The sequence below is a fragment of the Sphaeramia orbicularis genome, chromosome 2, assembly GCF_902148855.1.
Source record: "Sphaeramia orbicularis chromosome 2, fSphaOr1.1, whole genome shotgun sequence".
Taxonomy (NCBI): domain Eukaryota; kingdom Metazoa; phylum Chordata; class Actinopteri; order Kurtiformes; family Apogonidae; genus Sphaeramia; species Sphaeramia orbicularis.
Genome location: NC_043958.1, coordinates 17,135,652 through 17,162,296, shown reverse-complemented (window position 1 = coordinate 17,162,296; position 26,645 = coordinate 17,135,652). Strand labels below are relative to the sequence as shown.

The 26,645-nt window shown below is 38.2% G+C and overlaps 1 protein-coding gene across 1 annotated transcript in view; it reads right to left on the bottom strand.

The window, feature by feature from the left end:
- Window positions 1-26,645, bottom strand: part of LOC115434446 (ly6/PLAUR domain-containing protein 6-like) — a 1,359,089-nt gene that overhangs the window by 2,549 nt on the left and 1,329,895 nt on the right. Inside the window, exon 1 of the transcript XR_003937536.1 lies at window positions 40-316. The gene's annotated coding sequence lies outside the window, so the exon portion shown is untranslated. Of the gene's footprint in view, window positions 1-39 lie in introns of the transcript that reaches the window.

Genomic DNA, 26,645 nt, shown 5'->3' with positions numbered 1-26,645 from the left:
ATAAAAATACCCCTAGTTGCAGGTTAAAACATGAACTACCTCTGTTTAGGAGACGTTCATTCAAACTTTTCGCGGTTAGCTTGTAGCTTATGTTCTGTTGGCTACTGTTGTTATTTTGGCATGTCACTGCGCCTGCGCAGAGTGAAGTCTTCCTCTCCCGTTCGCTTGACGAGACGTTACGTTGGCGCGGTGCTGCCATCTGCTGGTTATTATTCGTAACGTCAAATGTGGACCAGTTCATTTTACTCGTACTAAATACTGAGGGAACAGAAGGACGCTGAAACACAAACTACAGTTGTAGCTTTATTTTCTGACAGACATTAAGTACATCTGTTTGTCCCCTCAACTTTTTTTTCCCCTGAATGTGACATCTTAACAGTTGGATAAAAGTCTCCTACATTTTTTGACACTACACTTAAATATATTAATTATATTAATTTAGATAATCAATACAACTGAAACAGTCAACCACAGTGTGAAATGTATGTAGATGTATGCAGATATACTGATTCTGGCTGTTAATTAAAGGACACTCACTACACACCACCTTCAGGAGTGTCTCAGTCAGATGGTGTCATCATTATTCATCTGGTGTTCTAATAGTTTGAGGAGCATGACACTTGAATCCAGTTCCAGTTTGTACCTTGATTCTGCCAGCCTGAGCCGGTCCCCCCCCCTGGACGTGGAGTGTGGGAGTGGTCCTCAACAACCCTGGAGCTAGAGGAGTTGTGAGGAGATGGAGGGTGAACATCTGTGGAGGGTGATGGACTGATGTGTTTCTGTTTTCTTTTTTTTCAGATGTCTGTGCAGCGTCCTGCAGTATCGGTCCACTGGTGGCCTCTTTCCACAGCTTTCAACTTTGGACAACAATGTGGCCGGTCCCCTCCTCAGGATCAGTTTCCGAATCCATCATCTGATTAACAGCAAACAGACTCAGATTAGTGTGTGTCAACCAGTGTTGTGCAAATTACTTCCAAACTGTAATACATTACAGATTACCTGTTACTGTTATTTAAAAGTAATTCCATATTGTTCCACCTTATATTTGAGACATATAAGTACAGTTGTACTGAAAGAAGATAATTACTTGGTCAAAATTCTTCTCACAGCTGCCAGGAAGGCCTTAACAAGAAACTGGCTTGCTACGAACCCATCTAGATACAAACAATGGTCAGATATAGTACAGGAAATATGAGTGATGAAAAAAAGGACTTACACCTTAAGATTAAAAAAAGATGAGTTTGATAGAAAATGGGACGTATGGATTGGATTTAAAAACAAAGGCATCAGCGCTGAAATGGTAATGGGATACCCTTATTTTCCTTTTACTTAATACTGTAACCCTCAACTGACCTTGCTGTACTGTTTGTCCATGAACATGTGAAAAGAAAAAAAAAAAGATACAACCAGCTTCCATTATATCCATACGATGGTGTGTTATGGTTGATTAAAGTGAAATTAAAAAAAAGTTTAAGCAAGAAGGAGAAGATTAAAGTCATTAAGATTTAACTGATATTTTTACTTGAGGAATATTTCTAACTTAAGGCCCTGTGCACATTAATACAAATATTTAGCAAAACAGATATTTTTCACTACGTTTTTTCATCTTGTCGACATGAAAACAGTGATTTAAAACTTGAATCTTACAACCCATGGTTCTTGTTTACTTATATAATCTTCATTACTACTCATTTTATTGTTCTGCAGAAGTAGGATGACCAGGAAAAGCACAGATTTTCACAAATTACCTCTCTGTTGTGTATTGCACTGGAAAGTCTATACTTATGATGATATTCATGCAACGATTCACAATTTACCATTTTTTTTTTCTTTTTCTTTCTTTCATTGAGCAATATTGACATCTTTTTTCTTTAAAAAAAAAAATAAAAAAGAGAACTGTGTACTTTGTATCAATGGTGAAATGTTGTGAGACTGTTTTGAATAAGAATTTTAATTAAAAAAAAAAAAAAAAAGTAATTCCCTACCTTGAGTTTGGTGGTTCCAGATGTTCGTGCAGGTATTTGCACCACAGTGTCCGGCAGCATTGGTCCACTGATGGCCTCTTTCCACAGCTTCCAGCTTTAGACAGCAATGTGGCTGGTCCCCTCCTCAGGACTTGGAGCGTGGGAGTGGTCCTCAACAACCTTGGACCTGGAGGAGTCGCGAGGAGATAGAGGGTGAACGTCTGTGGAGGGCAGTGGGCTGCTGTGTTTCTGTTTTCTTTTTTTCCACACGTCTGTGCAGTGTCCGACAGCATCGGTCCACTGGTGGCAGTGAAGCTGGTCCCCTAAATAATGCAACAATTATTCACAACATAGCATTACGCTTCAATCAGTAACACTAATCAAAATGTATTCAACCATGAATCTACCTTTAAATCTGCTCCATGGGTCTATAAATTATGCTATGATGGTACATCAGCAGTCATTTAGGCCGTTCATCCATCAGGGGTCATTTTCCATCAGATCCAGTAGATCCAGAGGTCAGTACAAATCCACTTCCTGTTTCCTCAGGACTCACATTTACAAAAACGCATCATAAAATCCCTCTTCTATATCCTCACAGTGTTTAATGATTCTGTCTTGATGTTTGTAGATGTGGGTGTAGACGACATCAAAGGAGATGTCAGCAGTGGACCTGTGAGGAGGAACAGAGACCCCAGACCCCAGACCCCAGACCAGACCCTCCCACAAAAAGCCAGAATGACCCCACCGTGGCCAAACATTTAACCTGAAACTGTAACTACAATAAACTGCATGAACTTCATCTTTTTCTTCTGTTTTTGTAAAAGAACCAAGACAGAGGTTCCCTTGAGTGGATTGTACCCACTTATCTAGTGGTTTGTAGTGGAAGACGGTGTTGAACCCTTAGGGGTCTGAGCCTGTTTTGGCCGTTTTTCAATACTTCTGATTTTGCCTTTATGTAACACAGAGAAAATGTTAACGCTACCCATGTTTGGTAGATTTTTTTCAGTGCTATTTCATCTATATTACCTGATCATTCTGTTGCACTTTGTCTTATTTTATTATCATATAGGACCCAAAGAATACACAAAAGTAATACAATTCAATTTGGGAAAAAAATAAACATTTTTTTTTTACTGTGAAAACATATAAAGGTAACTATTTATCTATTAATAATATCTCCAGATTTACATGGTTAATCAATGTCAAACAAATACTTTTTGTTTTTATAATGCTTTGATCCTCATGGAGGGTTAAAGGGTTAAAGTTTAAATGTTTCTCAAGGCGTCCACAACAAACTGTAGAGTTAGAAACTGTAGATTTCGTGTTTAAGTGTAAACTGGTCAGCAAGGAAGTAGCGAACTAATGCTCCTGTAATAGTTGTAAAACTCTTCAAACATCTAACAAATTGTCTCCCTACATGATACTGTTTGTTAAATTTTCTTTGGTATAAGCTTCAGAGGTTGGAATACATCATAGTTATATTCGTTATTTATGATAGTTCTATTTCAGTACTGATGGTTTTACAAAACACAAAACTTGAATAATTTGTGTAAACAACCAAACTATACAGCTTAACAGAGTTATTCCAAGAGGTTATTTCTATTTAGTTTGTGGTATAAATTCAAGAGAAGTTTCACTGAAACTGAAGAAATATAAAAGGAAACAAATATCTGTGAAAAATGTCACAATGTAAATGTGAAATAATAGAAAATATCATCTTTATTGTCATTAACAGCTATATATAGCAGGGACCATATGTAGTGAGAATGAAGTACCTGTGGGTCTGACACAAGGGGGTGTGATACAAAAGGTGCATTAGTGCGATGCAGGACAACTGACACTATTAGGACCAGGTCTGAGACTGACATGGGTCCAGCAGACCAACAGATCAGTCATGGTGGTTGTGTGTCCTGGAGCCCACAGGGAATATTACACAGTTACTTGTCCAAGTCCTCAGCAGCACATTAGTTATATTGCACTGTGCGATAGTGGGAAAAAGGATACTGTAAGTTAGTTGTTGTGTCTTAAGTGTTTAGACACTTTATTTGTTGTGTATCAGTGTTTATATTTTTCCCCGTGTCAATTTTCTGATGGACTTTGTGGTGGGAAAAGGCCCTGAATCAGTCAGTCATTCTGAGCTGAATGTTCAGCTCGTTTACTAGTAAGTAGACTATGAATCTGAATGGATTTAGGTATTTACAGAGGCCACCTTAAAATTGATTGATTGATTGCTGAATTAATTTAAAATATGAATGTCAAAACAGAAAAAAAACTAGAAAAGCACTCGGAGAGCACAGATTTCCGCCAAGGCAGATCAGTGCCGCCGCCCCCCCCCCCCCGATCACCACCAAAATTTAATCAGTTGTTCCTTGTGCCAGTATCAACATTTCCTGAAATTTTCATCCAAATCCGTCCATAACTTTTTGAGTTATCTTGCACACAGACAGTCAGACAGACAGACAAACCAATGCTGGCAAAAACATTACCTCATTGGCGGAGGTAATAAACAAACAAAACATTTAAACATAAGACATATAATACATATAATACATATTCCAAAAGGAGTGAGAAGAAGCATAACTTATAAACTCACACCACTTCCCCTTAAATAATTAATAACAATAATAAGCATCCTAGTTTAAACATATCTATACTCTAATGTCTGATAATTACTGTGAAATCATTTAGTTTCTGGCTTTATATTAATATGAACAAATATAATAGAATTTACATAAACACAGAATACAATAACACATATGTACACACACACACACACACACACACATATATATATACACACACACACACACACACACACACACACACAGAATTCAGTTGTTTAAATTGCACAGAACTGTTTGAGAATGAAGAAGTTTTGTTTGAATATATTGGCAAAAAAAAAAAAAAAAATCATAGTTCTACAGAAAGACGGTTTTTGTTATTATTTGTTGGTACTTGCGTATAATTTTTGCCTTCCTCACAACTACATCTAATTTTTATATGCCACAATAATTGATTACTGGTAAAACAGTCCTTCAACATTCAGATGATCTGTTTTTTCTTAGTGATTAACTCTTTGCTTCTTCCATGGTGGGTTGAACTAGTGCACGTGCACACAACACATCGTCATATGCAAAGGACGCTCATGGGAGGAGAGGCATTCGAAAAGCCTCGGAGAACCACAGCTATCACAAAAACAATCACAAAATGAGTGTCTTCCCATACATGCACTTTGTAGCGATCGTGTCAGATAATTTATCACCCCATCAGTCCGTTTATCCATCAGTACAGCCTATGATATCTCATCTGACAAGTTATGCATCATCCTTGGGTTTATATAACAGCATATGTAAGTGTGAATTTCAGATTAGGGGTTCCTTTTATTGAATTCAGTCTGTGTACAGTCCCTTTTAAGATAGATTCACATGAGGACCATTGCTTTGTCCTCAAACAATCTATTAAAAAAACGCACCCTGTTTATTTGTATATTTCAGGAATAGTGTAATTTACAGCTATTGAAAGGCTTACAAAATGAATACAGCACTTATAGCCCAATAATTCAGTGTTAGAAGGCTTGAGAAGTAAACAACACCCCAACAACCAAAGTGAAGACTGCGTGAGAATAAAATCCAGTCCTCTTAATACTGTGACCTACTGCAAAGCTTTTTTTTTTTTTTTTTTTTTTTAAAGCTTTTCAGCTTCACTTTAGGTGTTAATTTCAAAATCCTTTGTTCGTGTGAGTCTCAAACCAGGGTCCACATAGAAAGAAAAAATAGTGTTCATTTTACAAGGTTTAAGGTTCAAACCACATGTGAAAATAGCACAATCATGTTATTATCATTATTATTATTATTTTTTTTAATATAAATAACCCTAGTCCATTTCTTATTATGTTATTTGTGTTGCCACTGTCAGTGACATGTAGCATTAAAAATAATTATTAAACATGTATAGATGGCATCTTATGTTGAGATAGAGCCTTCTGAATCTCCTCCATAACATTTAGCATTTTGTTGTATTCAGTACTTCGCTATCTCTATCTGAAGAATGCACAACACAAGATAACCTTTTAATCAGTAGTTATTAAGATTATTTCCTTTTGTAAAATGTAAAAGTATGAACACTATGCTGTGAATATATTCCACTACAAGAACTTCTCCTTTGGAACAGTGTCAGTGTTTCACAATTATATATGATGCTTTTAGATTAATTTTACTACTGTTCATGTGTATGCAACATTTTACTGCTGTACATACATTATACACTGTTGAGTAGTTCAGTCCACAGCTATGCATCATATTTTAAAAGAACCTAATTTGTTTCAGTGCATAATTAATTAGATTGTAGTTGTAATCAGGATATCAGTCTGTGTAATTACATAAATCATAAAAGGCTGCAACATATGGTGAATTAATTGAAGAAATGGTGGGGGGGAAAAAGCAATAAATGTACATTTTATGGTGTTATTTTGGATTTAGTAATGCTGAGCGGAGTAATACTGAGTGGAGGGATGGGAAACATTGTATGTTTTTGATTGTAATTTGTTCATTTGACATGACATTTATAAAGATAACCAAGCAAACTCCCAATATTGACCAAAATAATTATAATCACAGACCTAACCATATATTTGCAGAGAAAGTGGCTTGTTTTCAGCTTTGGAACAGTGCAGTTTCCAGCTAATCCAAGAGTTGTTTTTTTTTATTTTTTTTTTTATATAGTTTATGTATTTTAAGAAGCAGGAGAGTTTTCTCAGCCGATAAATGAAGTCAGCACATTTGGAGATGTTTTGCTTTTCACTGGACAGGGATGGGAAAGGAACTAAAATGGGAAGACAAGTATACTGTATTAAAAATTATTTGCCACAGAGATGTAGTGGAGTAGAAGTATAGAGCAGGACCAAATTGAAATACTGAATTATAGCACATGAACCTTGAAAATACACAAAAGGTGGTTTCTTTCTTACCTGCTGCCCCAGTCTGACTTCATTTTCAAAAAGTCTTCTATATTATGTTCCTTTAACACTTTTAGAATGATTGATTTCATACAGACATACACAAACATTTATACACTGACTCTGAAATGCGCCAATGAGGAGTTTTTCCAGGGTCATCCTTAAAGTGTGTGCAGGTGTGTTCATTAGCTGCTGTGTGGGTTGATGTTTTCAGCTACACCTCAGCGGTCACCATCATCACCTCAATACATTCTGCAAGAGCATGGCACAATGTTTGTCAGATTTCTGTTCAAGGTCCTGACTAAACTAAAAGCACGGAAGTACTTCACTCAAGTTTACTGGAGTTAAAAAATGTAGTAAAAAAAAAAAAAAAAAAAAGTTAAGCTCCTAATTTTGGCCCCAGAAGCACATATAGCATGAAAAATGAAAAGAAGTGCCAAATCATGCAGATGGTTTAATCCCAGCTTCATAACATTGGATTTATTCCCCATTGAATTTAAGCCCTCGCTGCATTTGAAGATAAAATAGTCATTTGTCAAATGCTGCCAAAGAAAATTTTCATCAAAATAGAATACACAATAGTCTCTTCCTTCTGTCTGCTTGTACATTATTGATGAACTCATTGTTGTGAACTAATGAGAAACAATATTGATTAGTGCTTAATGATACAGCAACTGACCGCATATTCAGTTTTTAGCACAAGCCAGGAATAAACAGCTTTAATAAATAGTGTTGCTGGTGTGTTCCTGAGCTATTAATAAGCAGCTGGTACAGTGTGAGCTAAGGTGTGATTGTTCTTCCCAAACAGTCAGTCCTGTTCGCGCACCTGCCACTTGGTCCCTCCAACAAATCTCAAAGGGGTTTCAAGCTTTAGGTTAGCCTTTATTCTCCTGCACAGAGCAGTGTAGATGGCTCATTTGTGGGTGGAACATAAATCCAGTTCCTGATAATTAACTAGCACCCTCCGAGCAGACACAGCGTTTTCACCAAGTATTACCTTCTAATTTTAGTGTGGAAGACAATGGGGAAATTCAGCAGGAGGACGTCAGTGAAAATTCAACCATCTGGACATTCTTGCATACTGGTGGGAGGGTGATGATTTATTTTCAGCAACCTCTCGAGCTGAATAAGAGACGCCTACTGCTCGAAAATCTGCAGAGAGGAAGAGATATGAGAGCGGCTTTGTGTGCAACAAATCCCAGAATTAAGAGCCATCTGAAAGGAAAACATCATCCAAGCTCTAATTACAACTCAAAGAACAGGAACATACATAGCTGCACGCAGGCAAAGGTCCCAGACATAAATACCATTATTATCATTATGGCTGCTTTTGAAGGGTTAAGACAGATAATTAAAAATACATGCATGATTAGGTGGCACAAAAAAGATGCTTCCTTAGTTTCTTTTCTATGTGATTGGGCTCCTACAGAATCATACAGAGCATCTTTAATCAAATGTATTTTCTTATGAAGAAACATAAGGGTTCAACCAGCCATTTTTCATTAAATTGCAGGTGTTCTGCACTTTTAAAAAAATCCCTGCTGCACAATTGTTTTACTGCTTCTTTTCCACTAGATGGCAGTATTACCTTTGGCGTTCAGCTGCAGCAGAGGCCACTCAGTCTCTGCTGCTCAAACATTCAGCATCATTCTCTCTGTTTTGAGGGGAATTTTAAAAAAGCAAACAAGATGCAGCGTTGAATAACCTTGAAAAGGACGCTGGTTTTCATGCCATAAATCCAAGGTGCTCTCAGCACACTTTGTGATCTTCAGTCACGCGCTCACGTCAGCTGCCGCACAACACACACAGGCGGCAACTGCAAACTTTGGACTTGATCCATCTAATTAACAGATTCAGATAACTGTTGGATGTTGGAGGCCCAGAGACATTCCAGGAAATGTCACAGCACTTGGTAATTTTGATCAAAAGGCCTTTGTAGAGCAGCATGTGGTGCACTTATACCCATATGAGTCTTAATGCAAATGATGCCCAGGAAATTGTGCAGGAAAGTGGCATAATTATAAGCCATTGAAAGTCCATTGTCATTCCTGTCTGAGAGGTCTCTCTTGAAAAATCAGGAGCTGATGGAAACCCCTCTAAGTACCTGAGATAGAGCCGGAGGGGGAAAATGACTGGGCCTGTGCTGCCATTATGCCATGGTAGCGCAATTATATGCAGTGATTGGCAGGAGCATAAATTAGCTTCTGTCTTCATGGTGTGGTTTACTTTTAGTTTCTGACTAGTGCTAAGGTATCCTGTTTTCACATGAGGCCAAATGCTGTAGTGTCGGCTTTAACCAGCTGTTCTTGGTGAAAAACAAGACATTATTTCTCAGGTTTCCTCTGTATTTATTCCCTTTACTACCCCAGTTTATTTCTGTGCCTGATGCAAATGCATCCTCCTGCGGCCTGAGCACCAGAGATTCATGTTTGTGGTGGGAACCGCAAAGCACCAGCTGTCCTTTAAAAAGAGACAGCTAAAAAAAACACACACATACACACACAGTTGATGCGAAATGTCTTCCTCCCTACTCGTCCCCAATCATCAATAATTCACCGGCTTCGACATTTGAACTAATTATGGTGCACCAATGGCCTATTTGAGCAGGGTCCTGTCAGATGAAAGCTGCTAGGTCCTTCCTGTCAGCGGCCGAGGTAGCAGAATGAAGCGGCTCAAGCCATTAAAATGAATGGAAAGCACCTCTAACAATCATACACCTCTGACACACACACACACACACACACGCGCACACACACACACACACACACACACACACACACACACACACACACACACACACACATGCACAAACAGGATCTGCTGTCTCAAATACACACAAAGGAACACACACACACACACATTCGACATCACCCTTTGCTGCCTCAAACATACTCACAGATGTAGCCCACTGACACAAACACACACAACAGGGAAAAAAAAAAAAAAAAATGAATTGCTGCCTCATACACACCCACACCCGTACAGACATGCATAAACATGATGTGCTACAGTAGCTCACACATACATGAACACGCACGCCGATGTGCTCGCCACCTGTGTGGGTTGTTTGGCCTCCTCATCCAGACCTCTCTGGTTTTAATTAGCCTGCTGCTGAAGTGTTTTCCTTTTTATATTCTCTGAAGGGCGATGATAACGGCTTCAGCCGAGATGGAGGCTCTCTGCTGGTTTGTTTCATTAGGGAGAGCATAATGACCCTGCAATCACAACACCAAGAAAATACCTTCCCTAATAATTATTTCCCCCCTAATGGTTCAGTTTATACAATGCAGCGGCCTTTGTCATTACTGCATCAACGACTATAAGGCTTAAATTAATAATAAAAAAAAATAATCATCCGGTAAATCCAAAAACACAACAAATGCTGAAATGATACAGATGATACACATAGATGGATGAAGAGGCTGGTTTAGTGGATGTGTACATAAGAAATAAAGGCTTACAGCAGTAATAGAGAATGCTAACGTCGCTGACAGGGCCTCCTACCCCTGCTACAAATATCACAAAAGCTTTTACCTGTAATAATTACTCTTTCAACACAATAATATCTTGCACAATATTAACTGTTATCACTTTCTGTTGCTTTCAATGTAATTCATGATCAGTGTCATGTACAATTTTATTGCACTTTGCTCATTTATTTTTATTTCTTACTTACTGCTGCTATACTATGTACTGTTTTTATTCCTGTCATGTCCTGCAGTGTTGATAATGTTCTATCTTATCATATCTTATTTGATCTAAGCTTACTGTATCTCATCTAATTCTAATGTTATCTGTGTTTAAATGGAGCCTAGTATTCCACAAATGAACATGGAGAATTAAAATGCTCCGTGTAAACATCTTATTAAGAAGAAACTGACTTAACTGGTTAAACTAGTGATAACATTTGATAGTGTGTTCATTAGGAAAATAGAAGTGACTAAATTAACCATATAAATGCTTAATCTTTCTGTCTGGAATAAATATACTCCTTCAACGTGTTTGGCTCATGTAGCGATAACTTAACCCATAAAGTGGTAGTTCCCACATGAATTTTTCTCTAGATTTAACACCATTTATTTTTTATTATCCTCTGTATTTTGTGTTTTTTCAGAGAAAATCCTGTATTTTCCTAAATGTATTGATCATGTAGATGTTCATACAAGCTCAGATTAAAGTTGAGGGTTATTAAATCAGAAACAGAGAAAACTGAGGAAAAAGTGACTTTTTCAGCAAAGACATCAATAACTGAATGTATAAACAAGTGTCTCCATCCACTGCCTTTTATCAAACTCCATGGATTTTACTGGTGAATCAATGTTGTAGAATATGACGGTATTTCCATGTTCACTATGGAGCTTCTGAATGTCTAAATAAGTCATATCTGATGACCATGAAAAGATCACAAACTGCATTTAACACCAATTATTTACATGGATTGATAGGATTAATAGATCAATAAGTATTAAACATTTAGATCAGCTGATGCTTATAATCACTGGTGGCTGTTTGGGTCTTTACGGGTTAAGGTTACATTACAAGTTTCCAGGAAACGCAGAACTATGGCGCTGACAAATCTAAACTTTGAGGTTGAATGAACTTTTTTTAGGCACTTAAAAATCCCCTTCACATAGCTGACAGAAATTAATGTGTTTCCTGTAAATATTGGAATCTAAATCAACTGCATTCCTACTATGTTTAGAAACAACTTATAATGAACTAGAAGCACTCGGAGAGCGCAGACCTCCGCCAAGGCTGATCAGTGGCCCCCCCCGTGGGCCCCCCCACGCCAAGGAGGTTATGTTTTTGCCAGGGTTTGTTTGTCTGTCTGTCTGTTTGTCTGTCCGTTAGTATGCAACATAACTCAAAAAGTTATGGACAGATTTTGATGAAATTTTCTGGTCTGCGCCCCCCCCCGTGGGCCCCCCACCCCCCGATCACCACCAAAATTTAATCATTTCTTCCTTATCCCATTTCCAACAAACCCTGAAAATTTCATCAAAATCTGTCCATAACTTTTTGAGTTATGTTGCACACTAACGGACAGACAAACAGACAAACAGACAAACAAACAAACCGTGACAAAAACATAACCTCCTTGGCGGAGGTAATAAGCAACAACAAATGTTGGTCATTAGAATTTTTTTTGTCATTTGGGAAGGATAGAAATTTGAGACACGCAGGAAATCTAAAAACAGAGTTTCTGGCAAACTCTAAAAAACTATGAAGACTGTCGAAAAACTTTTTTTAACCATAGTAGTTATTGTCCTTGGCCCAGTGGGAGCACTTTTGAATATAATCATCAGAATTAGTGTCAATATTTGTGTAAAGCATAAAATCACATGAAAATAAGAATCATGTTTTTGTTAAAGCGTAGCTGTACTGGTCATGTTTACGACATTAATTGTGCTTTGTGTATTACTTATAAGGAAGAGAGGTGCAAATTCATTAAAAAAAAAACAAAAAACTAGAAGCACTCAGAGAGCGCAGACCTCCGCCAAGGCTGATCAGTGGCCCCCCCCCCCATGGGCCCCCCCACCCCCGATCACCACCAAAATTTAATCATTTTTTCCTTATCCCATTTCCAACAAACCCTGAAAATTTCATCAAAATCTGTCCATAACTTTTTGAGTTATGTTGCACACTAACGGACAGACAGACAGACAAACAAACCCTGGCAAAAACATAACCTCCTTGGCGGAGGTAAAAATCACCATAAATGCACCACACTGGACCTTGTCCGAATTATGGGCGTGGGCAGAACCTATGAGGGGCAGCCAGAAGTGATGTACCAACGTGGATTCCAGGTGATCAGTGCGAGTAAACAAGCAGCAGTCAGTGAGCAACAGTGAGTGGAAAGCACACATTGGTGCTTGTTGTTTGTGCAGCCATTAGCTTTGTGCTCCGCCATTGTCCTAGAGGATTGACCCAGCACTGGCCAATAATGTGTCATCTTAGACTGGTGTCAGCTGCATGACGTCGGTGACCAGTCCATCACAGATCAGGTAATCGGGCGATACTACGTTACTGCGTCACTACGTTACTGCGTCACTACTGGTGCTGGAACAGCCCGTGAGGGAGGCAACATGCTACTGACCCATCCTGACTGATGGAGCAGTGACCTAGTACTCGCACATACTTGGCTCAGCTAGTAATATACATGATCTTTGGAAATAGCTAGCAGTGAAAATTCACTACAGATACCCTTTAACCTTAGAATGCACACTTCACATTAGAAAAGGAAAAGGATTCTAGTGACAGAATGGACCAATTCTCTTTTCTGTTTTATAGGGGGTTGCATCCAGTGTAAAGATACCGTTATCTATTATGTTTGAGGTTAGGGTTAATACTTAAACTAAAATGCCTAAAATGGACAAAACAAACAAGGGATACCCATGAAGGTTAGACAGGAAATGCCTCCACCGCTTTGTGCATATCAAAAATGTTCTGTTGTTCTGTGGGGCATGTAAACACACATCTTATCAGTTCACTTCATTTAGCATCCATGTAAACAGATAAGTTGGCATCTCAAATCAGAATAATTTTGACGCTGTCCTTGCAACTGCAGCTAATGTTACATTTACAGCTTGCAGTGCTGCCCCCGAGTGGCAAAGATGACAATATACTTCATCAATAATAATGACTCACCTCCTGTTTCTTAAGTCAGTGTGATCAGAATGGTTGTGCAGATACAGGAAAATGGATTTGTAAAGTCTATATACAATAATAGTACACTAATATCACTGGTAACTAACATTATTATCACTTGTTTCTTTTCTCAATCGCATTTACCTCGTCCACATGAGAGTTGTGCTGCTAGATCTCACAAGACTTTGTTGCTGAGACAGAGACAGGCTTCAAAGTCCATTTTCTCCTGATACCTGTGGATTTTAAAGATGAAATTTTAGTATCAGACTGTTTAGAAGATACAGCTCTGGAAAAAATTAAGAGACCACTGCAGTTTCCTCTGAAATTAGCATGTGTGCATGTATGACAGCCATTCCATTCCTGTGTGTGTTGAATTCCAACACAAGCACACCTTATTCTACTGCATAAACACCTGACTCATGTCTTATTCAAGAAAGAGAAGGATAAAAACCACTACTGTGGCCATCACTATCTTCTTACAATAGGCAAAAACAGTGCTATTAGTACCACAAAAGTAATTGGTATCAAAAAATAACTATTTAAAACTACTGGACTTCTGCTCTGACAATGTTCCCAAACTCTGAGGACTGGTTTTTCTATCAGGACAATGCTCCTGGCCTCAGCTAGGTCAATAAAGGTGTGGATGACGGACCACCAGATGAAGACCCTGTCATGGCCAGCCCAATCTGCAGACCTGAACCCACTTTGAAAACTTCTGGAGGAAGATGGATGGTCAAAAGCCATGGAACATTACTGAGCTTCTTGAGTTTCTATGCCACGAGCTGCATAAAGTCATCCAACAGCAACGGTGGAGAGAAAAGACACGTGAAAGCCATCACTGAAAATCAGGGTTATTCCACCAAATACTGATGTCTGAACTTTTCCCAAGTTACAACATTAGTATTGTGCTGTTTAGAAATTAATATGAACTGGTTTTCTTTGCATTATTTGAGGTCTGAAAACACTGCATCTGTTTGTTATTTTGACCATGTGTTGTGTTGTGTTGTGCAAATACATGCTCTAAATAACAATATTTTTATTTGGAATTTGGGAGAAATGTTGTCAGTAGTTTAGAGAATAAAACAAAAAAAATGTTCATTTTACTCAAACACATACCTATAAATGGTAAAATCAGAGAAAGTGGTAATTCTCCACTGGTCTCTTGTTTTTTTTCCAGAGTGTGTGGCTTGAAAAAATGGGTTTGAATTTTACATGGGTATCATTGACTTTGGGGCAAAAGAACCATCTCCTAGCATCTTGTTCTTATAGGTCTTTGGTTAAATGTTGCTATGTACTTAAAGCTGCCGCACATGATAGTATTTTAGCATCACTGGGCAAAAAATCAATAATTACCTTCCAACATACTGTAATTCAAGGGAGAGAACAAGAGATGTCTGCATCAACTCCTTGCCTGTGTTCTCAGGCTTTAGAAAATCTACTCAATGATGCAATGTTTTCGTCTAATCACAGGTGTTTTCAGACAGGTAACGGGGTTAAATACGTGATTGTCAGCAGTAATCAGATTCTGTCAGACACAACCTGGACGTGACTCTAATTCTCCACTGTCTAGAGTGTTTTTACTTACATAACAGCATGGAATGGCATCAGGTTAATAATCTATGTTAAATTTGATTTGGACCTAAATGAGACCTGCAAAAGGAAGGTGTGTGTTTTCAGATTCTGGCATTTTTCCCCCCTGTGATTTCACTTCATGCAGTTTTAATGTATTATTGTCAACTCTTAACAGAAGTATAACACCAATATGCATGAATTTGACTTAATTTAAAAGGGTAAATCCTCTAGTTTCTCTGTTTAATGTGGCTGAAACACTATCTGAGCTACATAACCCGAACCTTAACCCTAAAATGGGCCATCGATGATGTGGTTGACCTGCTTCTGAGGATATATAGCTAATTACAGCGTATCATTATTGAGCTGAAAGAAGCTCCAGGATATCCTGCATGTAACACAACGGAAGAAGCCATTATTAAGTGAGTCGGGGGCGTTTGGATCATCAGGTTTCAGTGGGAGACAGAGCTGGGTGTCATCAGCGTAGCAGTGAAACAAAATGTTGTGGATTATGTGGCTGAGTGGGAGTATGAGGAGGAGGAGGATGAGTTGGTTATTGAAAAAAGCTGAATTGGGAAGGTAGGAGTCAAGCCTTTCCAAAGCTGGATTTGGGTCGACAGAGCATAGCAATCTGGTTTTTCAGTGTTCGCAGTGGTGGGGTGAAGCAGTGGGGGTGCTGCCAAGGGTGTATTGATATTTTAAGGTGAAGTAACACAGATGAAAATAGTGACTGTGCTTTCAGTTTTGAGGAATGGTAACACTACCCTATCTCTGTAACTACTGCAGTTCCATAAAAATATATTACATAATGATCAAGAGCAATGAAAATGGTATGTTTTTGCCCATGCTGCGCCAGACAAACACAGCAGGTGTAAAAAGCACAGGAAGAGTCATAAAATAGTTTGCCTTTGTGCTCATAATTAACATTTTCTGCTTTTTTACCTATGCTGTTTAACATCAGTACTGACGGCACTGACACCGAGATGCTCACATAATGACACACACTGATCATTTTATCGGTGTAACAGCTTGAAGCAGACAGAGATATGTGCGTGTGAGGCAGTAATTCATGCCTCTGGGTATGCATTTGTATGCTGTAACAAAGCTAATCCTGTCTGCGTGTGACAGAGAAAAATATCCAAAAGATGCACCTGCTGCAGGATAATTCCTCTAGTGTGCATCCATGTTCTCCTATTATCTCTTATTTTCTTCTTCTGGTTCCAGTCATCATTAATTTGTTATAATTACTTATTCCACCACATGTGTTACTGCAAATCTGACTGGATGAATATCTCTCACAGCATCTCAGCCTTACATATTCATCTACAACATCTTTAAACCCTACCTGACACACTTATATATTAAACACTTTATTTAACAGCTCCATATCACTGAATATGTTTGATTACTGTGTTTACAGACTGTCTCACTTTCATTAATCTCTTCGTGCCTCTCTGTAGCTAATGCAAGCAAAGTTCCCTGCAGATGCCATTAAAATTTCATACGAATTTTGCCGGTCTATTAGGGAGCCTCAGAAAAGATGCTGCACGGTATGTTGAGAAATGTACTGCTGCTAAATACAAATGGTCAGACCAGCTTTGTCACTGAAAAAGAAAATAAACAAATGAGTTGGTTTTAAAAATAATCTATTTGCAGCTAACTGTGAGTGTAATAGATGTTCAGTTTTGTCAGTAAGGAAAACCTGCCATTAGCTACTGACATTTGCTGTCTTTATAAAGCTCTATAGTCATAAATGGACCATTACAATCAAGGTCAACATTGTCTTGTAATCAATTCCCAAGGTTTCTGCAGGTTTCAATGGACTATATATAGTATAAGACCTCTTATCCCTACTGTCAGACTGAGGTCACACTTTGATATAGTGCTTTTCTTTTCTTTTTTTTTCCACTGCAAGTTGTATATTGACAGTATTTACAAGCGACAAGTTCAGTTTTATATAAAGGCATAGAAAAAATAAAGAGATGACAGAATGCAGTAAGAAAAGAAGGAAGGCGAGACAAACAAAAATTAAATTCAATAATATGGAAAATGTCATGCAGTTTACACTGTTGCCCATTAAGTTAGAATAATTTTGTTTTCAGACACATTCCTCTTTTTTATTCGTATTTATCCTTACTGGTGTAATCACTAAATACTGAGTCCCAGTTACACTTTATAAAGAATGAATCACAATCGTTTCATGAGATGTAAAATATTTTATTCCAACTTTATGGGTAACAGTGTATGTCCTACATGTGCTGCATTTTCTGCCGCTTTAAATCTAATCAATATCTGAGACCTGCCAAAATTGTAGACTTTTTTAGGGACCGTGAAAACCATGTTTACAGATGTTGTTGAGATGCCGACACTTCTGGACACGCTGTTGACATAGGGCTTGTTTTTCACTCAGTAAAGTCTTAACAAGTTAAAAAAAAGTCTCTGGACCTGCTGCTGTGGTCCTGCCCCTCTCCTGCCTTCATCGTCATCACTCACTTATCCATATAGTTGTGATCATATAGTTTATCATCTAGTCCCACAGATGTTAGAGGTTTCTATTGTTTGTACTAACTGCTGTAGCAGTAGTACATCCACTGTTCATACTTGTTATGTAGTAGTAGTATTAACAGTAATGGACTTTTGTTCTGGTTTTTAGTCATTATACTAACCAAGGTTCTAATAGTTTTGGATTCTTCATCATAGTTTAGTTTTATTTAGTTTTCACTTTTTTTCTCTAATTCAGTTAGTTTTAAGTCATTTTTAGAGCAGGTTTGCTAGTTTTCATTAGTTTTCATTTTTTTCCTAAATGCTTAGTTTTAGTTTTTTATATATTTTGTCTCCTTCTCCGTCGTATTCAAATAAATCCCAGACAGGACTCAGCTGCTTTCTCCCAACTTTAGTCTCCATGTTTCCAGGTAGAGTGGGGACGAGAAGACGACTGGAAACCACAAGTGACAGACCGTTAAATATCATATGGCGCCAGCAGCTAAAACTGGTTGAGGGAAATAAATCGATTTCATATCAATCTGACATTGACAAAGACGAAAACGAAGGGAATTTTATCCATGATTTTTATACGTTTTAGTTAGTTTTGTAAACACCCAATACAGTTTCAGTTAGTTATCGTTTTTTTCTTTGAATTATAGTTTTTATTTATTTCGGTTAACAAAAATGTTTTTACAGTTCTAGTTTTCGCCATTTTGTTAGTTTTCGTTAATGATAATAACCTTGATACTAACACCAGCTGATCTACTTTTGACAGTTCTAGTTCAGTTATCTATGCATCAATTGGATCCATGTGTCTCCCCCTACTTCCCCCCTTCTCCCCCCCTTCCTCTGTCTCTGTCTCTCTCTCTCTCTCTCTTTTTCTCCTTGTTTACCCTCTCTCTTTTACCCCAACTGGTCAAGGCAGACGTCCATCCCCCAGGAGTCAGGGTCTAGTCCAGGTTTCTTCCTGTTAAAAGGAAGTTTTTCCTCACCACTGTCACCAGTCACAAGTGTTTGCTCCTGGAGGATTCTGTTGGGTTTCTGTAAATTGGCTTGAGAGTCTGGTTTCAACCGGCTCTATACACTGAAAAAAAAATAAAAAATTTGTTGCAGTAATATTTATTAGGTTAACTGTCACAATTTTATTTTTTAATTGTAAGTATCAGTGAGAACGAGAAATATTCGAGTAAAACTAAATAAGTAATTCATGTAATAAATAAACTGTGTGGGAAGAGTAAGTTGTATTTTCACAGAATATGCAGTGGTTATGGTCATTACATATGAACCTAGAAATACCAAGTAAATTTTAATAGGCAATTTAAACTGCAGAAAAAAAAAAAGTAAAATGTTGTGTAAATGTTACTTATATATTGTCCATTAATAAAAGTTAGGAAAAAGTATGTAGTGAGCCACACTGATCGTAATGGGGGAATTTGTGCCAAGTCATGTGACTCAGGTAGTTTACAGTGTCACTGAGTCATGTGACGGTGTGCTACCTTGCAAGTTGTAAATATTTGTTAAAAGCAAGTTGCTGTTCTGTGTTCTGTAGGTCTATGACTCATGTTCTGCCTATAGGGGAGAGTATCTGAGTTCAGTAGGTGGAAGGAATATTTCAGTTTGACACCATGACTGAATGGTCTGTGCTGCTGTCATAGAGTCTATGCTGTTTTACATGTTTTCTTCAGTGAGAGTAAATACCTCTGTCTATTCTTAAGTGCGAGGTGTATTGGGATTCGAGAAGTGCGACCAATGTTCACTTTCCCATAACTTTGTTCTACCAAAACGCCACAGTTTTTAAAAATTACTGTGAAAAGCCATTAGCTTTAGGTGCATTAGCATTTTCCAGTTTGAAGCAGTCAGTCGAAGTAAAACTTACAAAGAAGGAGAAAGTGAAATTCAATGACCATATTAATAATTATCAGTAAATTACCTGAGGTTTGCTAGTAAAATAAACATATATCCGCAAGTAAAGTTTACTTGATGATCGCCCTTGTAGAATTAACTTGCAATTCTAAGTGCAAATACTTTCCTGAGTTTTCCTAAGTAAAATCATCCCCAATTTTTTTCAGTGTATGTAAAGTGTCATGAGATAACTTTTGTTATGATTTCGCGCTATATAAATAAAATCTGATCGATTGATTGATTGAATAACATGACATTTGTGGATCTAACTACATATCACTATTAGTAGTATTTGAAGAAGGTTTTCCAAAGAAATACTGACCTCAAGTGAATCTATCATTTATACATAAATGATGGTTCTGCTGATTCTTCCCCCTTTACGCACAATAATTAATCCAGATTCCTTGAAATTTGCACTGTTGAGGGTAAAATATCCAAGTCCCTCCCTATCTTTCTTCTATTTTTTTAACTTAACTTTTCATCTTTGCTCCTGAAGAACTAATACTTTTGTTACAAAATTATCTGTTATTATGATTTCATTAATCTTCATGTTAGGTTAGTTAGTTGTTTCAAATCACATCGTCAAAGTTCTTACTTCATTATCTGGTCTAAACTTTTTTTTTTTAGAAAGTCTTACAGGCTGATTCTCTCTCACACATTTTTTTTTTTTTAAATAGAGGAAGAACATTTCTGCTTAAAAAAATCTGTTAGTGTGACAACAAGGCACTGTCTATTTTATCCCTCCACATGACCTGTCCACATCAACCTTGTTTTACAAAATATCTCTGTCCACCCTGGAACATGAAAACAGCTTTAAACTGGTAAAATCCCTGATACATACCACTGTTTGAATGATTTTTTTTTACTGTCACCTGCAGATCCTCAGATAATATTGGATGCAGCAGATGTAGAGGTTTTAAACTGTCATCAAACTGAGCAGCAATGACAAGATATGCTTACAAATTTCAATTTACTCAAAACCATTGGTTCAGGTTACTGAAATGTATTCTTTATATTAAAGAAAAATTATATTATATAACCACGACACTGGTGTCCGTCACCCATATGCAGTTACACACCTTTATGAGCTGTACTGAATGTTTCAGGTGCAAGGTCGTTACACAAAGCAGTAATAGAAATGCATGAACTGGGATGTGACACCATGGTTTTCTAATCTCTTCACTTTCCCTGTCCACAAACTGGAGTTGATTAAAATCTGTAAAAATGTTTGAAAAAATCTGTTTTAGCCACCTAAAACACTGTTTATGTGAATGACAGGCCCCAAAAAAGTAAGTTTTGCTAAATATCTGTCAGAGTGCAAAGGTTGAAATGAATATTTACAAACCAAATGAAGCTGAAAATATTGACGTCATATAAAATACATACTTCATGTGCATTTTTTATACGAAGGGACTTCAAAAAGTCTGTGGAAAAATAACAGCTGTGACATGGTTTATATCTCATGGCCCTCAGTTTTACACAGATGGACTTAAAGGCTGGTATCAACACTTGCAGGAGTGTATTAACCTAGATGGAGCATATGTTAAGAAATAAACACCAAAACTTAAACTGTTTTTTTCCAATTATTCTTTTCCCATGAACTTTTTGAACCCCCCCATAGTGTCCCTACTTTTGCAGATCTTTTGTAAAACAACTGAGAAGTTACACAGAGTTTATAGTGATAAAAACTCTACTCTTGCATCATCAGACATATTGTTGCCAGATTGATTGTGATACAAGTGTTAATTCAGATGTTCATTGTTCATTTGACACTGGTTAATTTCAAGCATACTGTGCATAAAAATGATAATTTGCTGGTTACAAGCACCCCTCATAACTCATACAGCAAATCTAGGACATGCTGCGGTGAAAACAGCCATAAAAAGTTTAATTATCTGATGGAGTGGACTTATATAAACACTGGCACTGTGTTGACTTGATTTTTAAACTCTCAGGATTAGAGCTGATGACTCTGCTGTGCGTTTAATCATCAAAAAAACCTTTGCTTCTCCAGGTATATCTGAACACCTCGCTCCTTTCATCATGGCTGGCAAACCTGCTCGCTATCACATAATTAAATAAGATTTATATCATCACATAGAATAATTCTGTGTGGGCTGATGCTGAATACGGCTATAGCCAACCCCCCTCTTTTTTTTTTTTTTTTTTACACCAGCCCACTCACACAGTAATTGAGAAACTGGCATAACTGAATATACAAAAAAATGTGGTGTGGGTGTGAAGATGTCCACGGTTGAGTGGCCAAATGTGTCCCACTCACACAGCCAATTGTGAAACTACTTATCAATACATTTCAGTGGACATTTGTGACATTAGTGTAATTGGTTGAGCATCAGTTTCATATCATAGTCACATACATGATGGCAGACGGATGAAAGATTTGTTGGATTTTACTTGGCCGTGCATTTTCATTCACTGGTATTTTTAGTAGTTGTGCGTAACAACAGCGGAAATCATTTTCATGAAACGTTCACATTGTCTGAGCGCTCTTTGTCATTGTGGAATCATAGTATCACAGGGAAAAGCGAAAAGGGCATACACTGTGTGATCATAGTAATTACAATAAATGTTCCTCTGTGTATATAAATAGCTCCATGTTAATAATACTAAATGAAGGAAGGCCTCAGCAGAACAGGCTTACATTACAACAGCCATGGTTTAAATGCCAGAATAACTTTACAGAAGGTGACTAATTGTGTTTGCAGCTAAGAAAGGGTGTCGTCTTCCCTCCTGATTCCAATGGACTAATTTGCTAACCAACTCAAAAAACCTCCGCCAACGCAGAACAACTCTCCAACTTACACCCAAAGAAACCGTTCTTAACACCTCGGATTCAAGTTTAACTCAATTCTTGGCCCCTTGCAAACTTATCCACAAAACTTTTGGATCAAGTCTGTAGTTTCTGCTAGTTTAATAATTACATCTACAAGGTGATAATCATCTAGTGGCAGGAATCCCAGATCTGGATCATCACCAAAGGCGAATCAATTGTTGCTGAGTCCAAAGCCAATCTGTTCACCAAATTCTTTCTCAAATGTGTTCATACAGTTAAGATGCCCTGATGATCAAACCATAATAATGACACCACCTTTCACAGACGAGGCAGCAAAAACACATTTTTTTCAGCACAGCAAGGCAAGGAGCCTTAATGTAGCTACAGGGATAACGGTGAATAGGGCTGAATTGTCCTTGTGGCATTCATTAGGCAAACACATTTTAATGTGAAATGCAAAGACGCCTAGAACAGAAAGTTATCTGGAGATTTCTAAGGGTTTTAATGCCAAGAATTCACAAAGTATTTAACGAGGAAGTGAAATAAAAACTGCTTTAGTAGATGAAATCCAAACATGTTCTGCCAGCTGGAAACAATGTACTGCACAGGACAGGCTGTCGATATTTCAGTTTTCATGCAGTGACTGAAAAGTGCCCATCTTGCAGCCTGTCCGCACACGTTGTAGCATGATTTTACAGAGTGTGTAATGCAGTGGATATAAACCAGGATAAATATGAAGTCAACCTAAAGCAACCTAGTCACTATGTTTTCAGCTGCAGACCTGTGAGGAGGACGTTTTGGCAGATTCCTTCAACAAGTCCGAGCCCTTTATTGTTGTATGACAAGATATCCGCTGCAGCTCAGTTGCGTGACGCTCATGCCGTGTGTTCAAGGCATTATGGAATGTTGTAGCGACAGAGCAGAGGGCTGATGGAAGACAGTCGCAATCGCCCTGTTCTCATTAGATGCAGGGCTGACTGTGCTCATTAGGCCGGCGGCAGCGCGATGGGGATCTATTCTCCTGAGGTGACCAAAGGTGCTTACACAGACCTTCCAAGTCTCAGTAATGATGCCCCAGACCTGTCACTCTTGTCACAAGACTGACATGACCTTTTCTGGCTCATGCACTCAAGTGAAAAAAAAAAAAAAAAAAAAAAAAAAAAAATCCTAATTTTGTCGAATGAGGCAAGAAGAGTTCTGTTTTACCCCCCAAATTTAAGAATCGGACCAGTTTTGCATCAGTGCACTGTGAAACATCCTCAGCTGTTGATTCACCTTTTGCAAAGTCAACAAAGGCTATTACCTGAGGAACATTTCCTGTGAATTTTTCGGCAATTTAAGTGATTGCAATTCAGGTTTTAATCTAACCACAAAAGCAAGACCTTGCTATTAAGACCTACGAAATAGAGGCTTGCTGAGCAGCGACAGAGCGCTTGAATAGATGTCTGGAAGCAATCTATAAAAGATGGCTGATCAATGGCTGGAAAATGAAATGGGAGATGAAAAGATGTCTTTTAAAGCTCATGAAAAGGGAACTAGTTGGAGGGCGTTTTGTTCGGATTCTGTTTTTAACCTCAATCATCTGAACACAGCAGACATGAAAGAGGAAAACAGTAATACGGTAGCCTACTGTGGTTTTTTCCCCCTTGATGTCAAGTGCAACCATGACCCCCATATACTTGTATGTAGCATGTTAACGTCTGTAAAATGAATGCTGTATACATTTACGTTTTGATTTTAAGTGCTGTTATTCAATATTCAGGAAAACCTCTACCGGGATTTGTTTACACATTAACACACTGACATAACCTGCTGAACAGCACAAAAGAAAGATGGTATTACATCAGTCCCATGTCGAATTAGACACTGATGCCTTGCGAAGCGGTGTGGTCAGATCCAGTGTGCACAGGGGCCTTTCCAAACAAAGCCTGATTGTAATGGGCCACATGAAGCGCCAATTTAGCCCCACACAAGCCCGAACATACAAATGAGAGCAAGCTACAGTGAAGACATACATTAATCCTAGCCAGATTGGGGACTGTATGAATTATGCTAAGAACCTTATCTGTTATTTTCCCTGATCTCCTGCTGGGTGAATTGATTGCGTTTTGGTCTTAATCCGCAGCATGCCATGCATCTTGGGAGACAACCAGGGAGCCATCTTGAATAAATAGAATTTGGACTTGACAAAAGCCATCTCCAGCTGAGCAATGAGAAAGCATCCTTTAACCGCCGCCTATCCCCTACGACGCCAAATGACATTAGAAAATAGCCAGCCGCAGCTTATATGAAATTGTTGTATCGATTTGCTGTTACTCGGTTCAGCTGCAGTTTTCTTTTGAAACACCATTTGCGTAAATGACACTCATCAGGATGGATAAGCCCATTTTGGAAAACGCCTTCTGCTGCAGCCGTCCTCAAGAACATCTCTGTGCAATGAGAGAGGGTGTTTTAATGAGATTAATTAGATCGCTTATGAGTGATGGTCCTCCACCAATTACCTGGGCCATAATACCGTTTTCCTCCACCCAGGGCGTCGCGCTCTGCAGAGCGGTGCCAGCCTTCTGCAAGCGCAAGGCTGCAGCAGGAAATGATTAATCATCTCATCACAATCCCAAGAGATAATATGACAATAAAGACAAAAGCCTCTCATCGGCTGTGGCTGTTTAAAGCCAAGAATTGCTTCCTAAACACCGACTCTGGAGTTCAATTAGATGATACGGGTGCAGCCTTTTAGAATACACGCTTTCTTGATGCCATAACACAACACCACAGAGGTCTGACTAGAAGTCCATTCCTTTTCTGTAATGAGGTTCTGCAGTTCACATTCCACCAAATGACAGAATATCAGAGATGCTTTGGCAAGACAGAGACAGCACCGTTCCTGTTTTTCATTGCTGAAGGAGAGCAGCGGGGTACGGCCTCCCCCGTGTCTATTTCCTTTTCCTTGCTGAAGGGCGGGGAGGGTCACAGACACAGAGGGATCACAGCGGAGAGTATGGCAGCCAGGAATCAAACCACAGCAGGATTCAGCCATGGATTGGAGAGCCGGCGGTTGCACGCAGCGCACTGTGCAGGCTTTTATTGGCCCTTCTCCATCACACCTGTCACACAAGATTGGGTTTGTAGAAGCGCTTCCTTCAGCTGAAAAGGCCAAAGTAGATTATGGGCGCAGGCGAGGTTGAAATGGAATAACCAATGGAATGACGCCAAATATAACGCCTTGCTGTCTGAATGCAAATCATGATTAAATTATGAATGATTGGTGTAGTTTACTGTCAAACTGTCTAGTTGAAGCATAAGATTTCAAAGATTTTCATGTCAGAAGTCCAAAAAGGAACATTTTACAACAACAGCCTTTAGGAATAGCAAAACAAATGACTGCAATAATCATTCATATACATTCTGTAATTGGACAATTTCCAATGGAATTGACTTACAGTGATATTAATCTATTTCTCAATTTGCTGTGGACCCCTAAAGCCCAGTCAAGGGCCCCTGGAGGTCCTCTGACCCACATTGAAACAGTATGTTGCAGCACTAATGTGATTTTTTTTGAAACAGCGCTAACTGTTTTTAGGGGAAGGAACAAAGCTGTAAACACAACACTGACAACGATCAAACATTCTGATATAGAGGCCTAGAGTGGAAAGAATATTAGATATATTAAGGGCATTTTTTTATTCCATTAAGTGTTTGAGATGCTACTGCATGCACACATGAATTTGTTCCCATGGTTTGATTAATTACACTGTGTTTTGATTAATTCATTGGCACAGGATACATTTTCAGAAAGGCTGGAAACATATTCACAAATTTGAGCTTCCTGCATCAATAACCCATAAGTGAAATGTTGTTAAAACACAAAATAAACCTCTTACCAAGTGCAGTAAGGCGGGCAATGAGCTAAAACATAATTTTCGTCAAACTAAGGATGTCCTCTGAGCTGAACTAATAACATAATTAAAATGAAATACTTCAAAAATATCCATAAACTTCACTATTATATAGTCTAGTGTCACCAAAATCCCCTACTACTTAAGTGGTTTCCTCTCAGTTCACATTAGTTTTGGAAACATGAAGATTTTGGGATATTTTCTAGTCAGAGAGTTTTCATTGTGCTTGTAAGTTACAAGTCTTTTCAAAATAACCTTGTGCCCAAGAATGAATCAAAATCTTTTTTGCATGCAACAACATTTGATTGTTCAGTATATTAAAGCATAACACTCTTTTAGTGTTCTCTGTTGTGTGTATAGCTGCTCCAGGGTTGTTTCTCAGCTCTGTTTAGTTGGATCTGGCTCTTGAGCTTTGGCTGATACATGCTCAA